This window comes from Rhinolophus ferrumequinum, chromosome X (genome assembly GCF_004115265.2).
Source record: "Rhinolophus ferrumequinum isolate MPI-CBG mRhiFer1 chromosome X, mRhiFer1_v1.p, whole genome shotgun sequence".
NCBI classification, from domain to species: Eukaryota; Metazoa; Chordata; class Mammalia; order Chiroptera; family Rhinolophidae; genus Rhinolophus; species Rhinolophus ferrumequinum.
In genome coordinates this window covers 50,684,372-50,690,002 of record NC_046284.1, presented here as the reverse complement: position 1 = coordinate 50,690,002, position 5,631 = coordinate 50,684,372, and the positions used below count along the sequence as shown (strand labels likewise).

The 5,631-nt window shown below is 41.2% G+C and overlaps 1 non-coding gene across 1 annotated transcript; it reads right to left on the bottom strand.

Annotated features, from left to right (window-relative positions):
• Positions 1-1,244: 1,244 nt before the first annotated feature.
• LOC117030670 (U6 spliceosomal RNA) lies at positions 1,245-1,351 on the bottom strand. The gene has a single exon (XR_004424438.1). It is a non-coding gene; the product is annotated as a U6 spliceosomal RNA (small nuclear RNA).
• Positions 1,352-5,631: the final 4,280 nt, after the last annotated feature.

The window sequence follows — 5,631 nt, the reverse complement described above, 5'->3', positions numbered from 1 at the left end:
TAGAATTACCATATGGCACAGCAATCCCTCTCCTGGGTATCTACCCAAAAAATCTGAAAACATTTATCCATAAAGACACGTGTGCTCCAATGTTCATTGCAGCTTTGTTTACGGTGGCCAAGACATGGAAACAACCAAAATGTCCTTCAATAGATGAATGGATAAAGAAGTTGTGGTATATATACAGAATGGGGTACTATTTGGCGGTAAGAAACGATGATATAGGAACATGTGTGACAACATGGATGGATCTTGAGAGTATAATGCTAAGTGAAATAAGTCAGACAGAAAAAAGCAGAGAACCATATGATTTCACTGATAGGTGGTATATAAACCAAAAACAACAAAAGAACAAGACAAATGAGAAACAAAAACTCATAGACACAGACAATAGTTTAGTGGTTACCAGTGGGTAAGGGGGGTGGAGGGTGAGAGATGAGGGTAAGGGGGGTCAAATATATGGTGATGGAAGGAGAACTGACTCTGTGTGGTGAACACACAATGGTATTTATAGATGATGTAATACAGAATTGTACACCTGAAATCTATGTAATTTTACTAACAATTGTCACCCCAATAAATTAAAAAAAAAGTTAAAAAAAAGTGTATAGTTCTCTGATGCTTAATGATATTGAGCATCTTTTCATGTCTATTGGCCATCTGTATGTCCTCTTTGGAGAAATGTCTCTTCAGGTCCTCTGCCAATTTTTTCATTGGATTGTTTTTTTGTTGTTGAGTTGTATGAGTTCCTTATATATTTTGGGTATTAGCCCCTTTTCAGAGGCGTTTTTTGCAAATATCTTCTCCCATTCGGTTAGTTGCGTCTTTATTTTGTTGATGTAGTAGCTGCCTTCTGGCAGATTTATGTGTGATTTATCTCCCTGGGAAGTTTTGCATTGTAAGACTAAGACTGATCTTGATTAATAGTATGCTTTTTGTTTTAAAAATTAGATTTATTGAGGTGACAATGGTTAGTAAAATTACATAGGTTTCAAGTGTACAATTGTATAATACATCATCTATATATCACATTGTGTGCTCTTTTCTGTTTTTATTTAACCTAAAGACATGTAAGAATTAATAGTGCAGTTTAATTAGTATTAATTCTGTACCTAGTAAAAACCAGGTGATTTCTGAATGTGCTTTCTTAAATAAGAACAAATTTACTTTGAAGTTTCCTGCTTGATCTTTAAAAAAATCTTGAGAATTTTGCATTTTACTCTATAATAGTTCTGCTTTTTTTAAAAATTATGGAACACTTCACGAATTTGTTTGTCATCCCTGCACAGGGGCCATGCTAATCTTCTCTGTATCGTTTCAATTTTAGTGTATGTGTTGCCGAAGCGAGCACCGTTCTGGTTTGTTTTGATACACGAATAATTTTGTCCCTTCCCTTCTCTTTCTTTGAGTAAAATGAATGCTCCAGGGGGATCTTGTGGCTTCTTGCATCCCAAGTTCACTTCCTCCAGTTCTAGAAGCACTTTTCTGCCCTTATAAAAACATCTCTCTTACACAGATGAGCCACCTGGAGTCCAGAAATGTCCTGAAACCCAGTCAGTGTCATAGACCTACCATATGCAGAGGCAAGATTTGAACTCAGCTCTCCCAAGGATTGTTTCTAATACATCATAGCCATTCATGTTCTGGGGACTTCCTTATAGATAAAGCACAAGATACAACCTCAGACTTACATGAGCTTACAGGATAATTGAAGAGGTGAGGTATGGTATATGAAAAGATAGCTACTGGTATAGGATCACTTATATGTGGTCCAGCTAATCAGTGGGGCTGAAAAAACTGTTTTAATTGTCACCATAAACTGTTTGGGAGAGACAGCCCCAATTTTCAGAAATCACTGTGAGATGAAGGAAAAATATGACCAGTGTATTGTTGGGTGAAGTATTTTGAGGTGGCAAAGCAGCCCTTCACTTCAGGCAGTTGGTTTTAAATGGCCCCTGTGCTGGAGCCCTTTCTCATGCCTAAGGCAGTACTATGTCACTGCTATTTTGGATGGTGTTTCTCACCCTTGTCTCCTCCCAGGGCCAGGGCCTACCTCAGCACTTATGGTTTCTTGATAGGTTCTTTGTGATCCAGAAAGACACCAGGTTAAAGGAAGCAAGTCCTCTACATCTCTATCTTGGCAGCCATTAAGAGAAGCCACTGAGCAAGGGGGAAGATGCATTTACCTTGGTGCCTTACTTTTCTGCCAAGCCTGGCTGCCACCCTGGCGGACCGTTTGAGGGCCTTTGCAGAGCACTGCAGAAAGGTGGTGTAAGCAGCCCAGGCACAGCGTTTGGAGGAGTGAAGTGGGCATTTCCGGCCTCTCACAGCCCTGGTCTTATTTGCTAAGCCTCTATGGCCCCTTTTGGCTTGACTGGGATGCTTGAGAAGTTATTTAGCTTTGACTGGCAAGGGCTTCTATTCCTGTATCTGAATACGTTTAAATAGAGTCTAACAGGGAAGTTGCATTTTTTCACTTTCTAGAGCTACATTTTTCTTTTGTGGGTTAAAAAATTGCACATGAAAAAGCCCCAACTTCATTATGCTTTGGTCACAGCGGGGAATTTATAGCAAGAGCCCAGCTGTTTGCAGCGCATGCCAGAGTTTTTTGATCTAAACATAATTGAGCTCACATTTTTGAATTGGGACATAATATTCAGAGGAGCCCATTTAGGAGTTTTCAGGTTTCCAGGCCAAGCAACCGGTTCTTGAATCTATTTTAGGCTGTTTTTCCCTCATACCTTTCCCTCTTCACTCTCAGAGCTCTTAGCTCCTTTCCTGGCTGTGCAAATCTCTTCCTGTGCACACACTGTTCTATCTTTTTGATGGAAAAATATCCCCACGATTTTACACCTTAACTCTTTTCTTTTTTAAGATTAAATTTTTTTATTTTTATTTTTGTATTAGTTTCAGGTGTACAAAACAATGTACTAGTTAGACATTTATCATTTATACCCCTCACAAGGTGATAACCCCCCTGAACTCTTGCCTTCACTATTTCAAACGCCTTTCTGTTAGTTGTGCTTCCATATATTCAAACCATATCGAGTATAACTCTCATTTCTTGGACAGGACACCAGACATTGTGCTAAGGGCTTCATGTGTATTATCTCTTTTGATCCTCCCACAATCCTCTGAGGAATGCACTGTTATTGCTCCCATTTCACTGATGAGGTATCCCAGGCTTAAAGAGGTGAACTAAGTTCTCAAGATCACACAGTGGTGGAGTTGGGCTTAAAGTCCAGGTCGTTTGGTTCCAGAGACAGTAGTTTAAACCCTGCTTCTGTACTGAACTGACCCCCTGAAACTGCCTGCCAAGTGCTAGGTTCTATGAGGGGAATGATAAAGGCAAAAAAGACGTAGTCTTGCCCCCACAAAGCCCCAGTTGGAGCTAAAGAAATCACTAAGCACAGTGATGTGAACAGCCAGCACCTCACTTCTGTCGACCTTCTGGTGTTCTTGTGAGGGTCACATGAAATGACATGTAAAAGCACTTGATTCAAGGTAGAGTGGTAGATGAATGATGGTTATCGGTATTCCACCAGTAACAGCCCAAACCTGAGCCGGTGACCTGTATGTCTGGGAGGACAGGTATAGGAGGGTGGCACAGTGCAAACGGTGAACCGTAGAAACGTATGGAATCTCTTTTGAATGTGGAACTTCTTTTGCCACATCCTGGTTAGTCTGGCATTTCACACTCCGGTTTGGCTGGGAAGATAATCATGATCATGGAAAGCACCTATATGGCTCTTATTATGTAGCGGGCACTGTTCTAAGTGCTTTACAAACATTAACTCAATAATTTTATTTGAAGTTATGTGTTAGCATCGCAAACCTGGATTCCTCCCTCAGTACCCAATTCTCCATCAGTAACTAAATCTTGTGGATTCTACTCCCTAAATATCTTTTATACCCATCCCCTCCTTTCCATCTGCACTGCCTTTGCCACTGTTTTAGTTCAGGTTTACATCATCTCTTCCCTGTGAGGGCTTCTTTTTGTTGTTGCCATTCTTGCTGTTTTCATTCTTAGTCTTCTGTTATTCTACACACTTAGTAGAGCCATTTCTCTTCTTTTAAACCTCTAATCCAGTTTAATCTTTAAGACTTGGCTTTCTGCTGTTACTGATCAGATGGAAAGGGTTCATTAACGTACAAGACAGAAGAATGCAGGTTGGAACTCTCAGTGTGCTGTGAATTATTTCCTCTGTGGTAGCCCAGCAGTGATTCCTGGGTTCCCTGTGCTTCTTCAAAGTCCTTTCCACCCAACGAGGCTCTGGGCTGCATTCAGCCCCCACCAGTGGGATATGGAGCACTGGCAGTTTCTGTCCACATGTTAGCCTATCCCTGCTGCTCTGCAAAGGAGAGATGGGGCATGGGGAAATGATGCCTGCTCTGGCTGAAACTCGGCCTTTTCTCAAAAAGAGCCCAATGAGTAATGAATCAGGCCCTGAAATCCTGGAACACGAAACTCAATGCCACTGTCAGCTCCCCTCCACATCACAGTCATTTTAGGTTATGGCTCAGTCTAGGCCTGGTTTCCCAAACCATCCAAATAGAGAGGGGAGAGAACTGTCCCCAACACTCAGAGAATAATACTGCCGAGGAGATTTATTTTCACGTTGATTTGGAACATAAATACTGTAAATATCCTCCACCCTCTTAGCCTTTTTTCCCCCAGAGCTACACTTAATGTGCTAACTTTCTGGCTTGCCACTTTATCAAGTTGATAGAACTGTTTAATGAAACCCACAGAGATTGGACAATTTAGTCTGACGGTCAGTTGCAACCCTTGATGTAAGTAATTTTCAGCAATACTGTATGCGTCAAATGTCCAACCTGCCAGTGGTTATCAATATCCATTATGCTTTTGGTTGGCTTGAACCATTAATAACCTGTCAGATTAAGCAATTAGGCTGTCTCTACTTGCCAAAGGAAATTGTTTTCCCCTAACTGATGATATTGGTTTTGTGGTTGTGCAGATAAGTACTTAGTCAAAATGTTTGGTGCATTCCTAGCTGGGGAGTGAGTCTTTTTGATAGATTAAGGAGCAAGAGCTGAAATTCAAGGAGCTGAGAGGAACCTGCAGACAATCTCTGAGAAAATGTGATTCCAGTGCACTTTATAAAAGTAGCTGAATTATCACTGGTGCTGTCTAGTAAGGGATTTCATTTGCTGTGTCACCCAGGTGGGACCACATGTCTCCACGGAGCCCCAGTTAAGCTGGAGCATTGAAGTTGGATTAGAAGTGAATTATCTTGGATTCTTCAGAGAGTACATCACAGGTAGTCTTGGGGCTTTGCCATTTTATACAGTTTCAAAAGCAAGATGAAGAAGAGAAAAGAGAGGGGGAAAAAGTTCAACGGAAACCATTAACTCTTCTCCAGGCTGTTTGTTTTTGGTCTCTCCTGAATGTTTTGGTTTTGTGATTTTCCATTTCCATTTTCATGTAACAGTACAGGAGCACATGCTGTTTCCCACCTTGACATCTTTGGACATCCTAGTCACGTAACATGCTGTGCCCTCCCTTCCCCCTTCACCAGTTTACGTACAACCATCAATTTGAAGACCTGTCTTGACAACCACTTCCAGGGAGACCTTCCAGAGTAACTCCACCCATTCTGATTATGCATT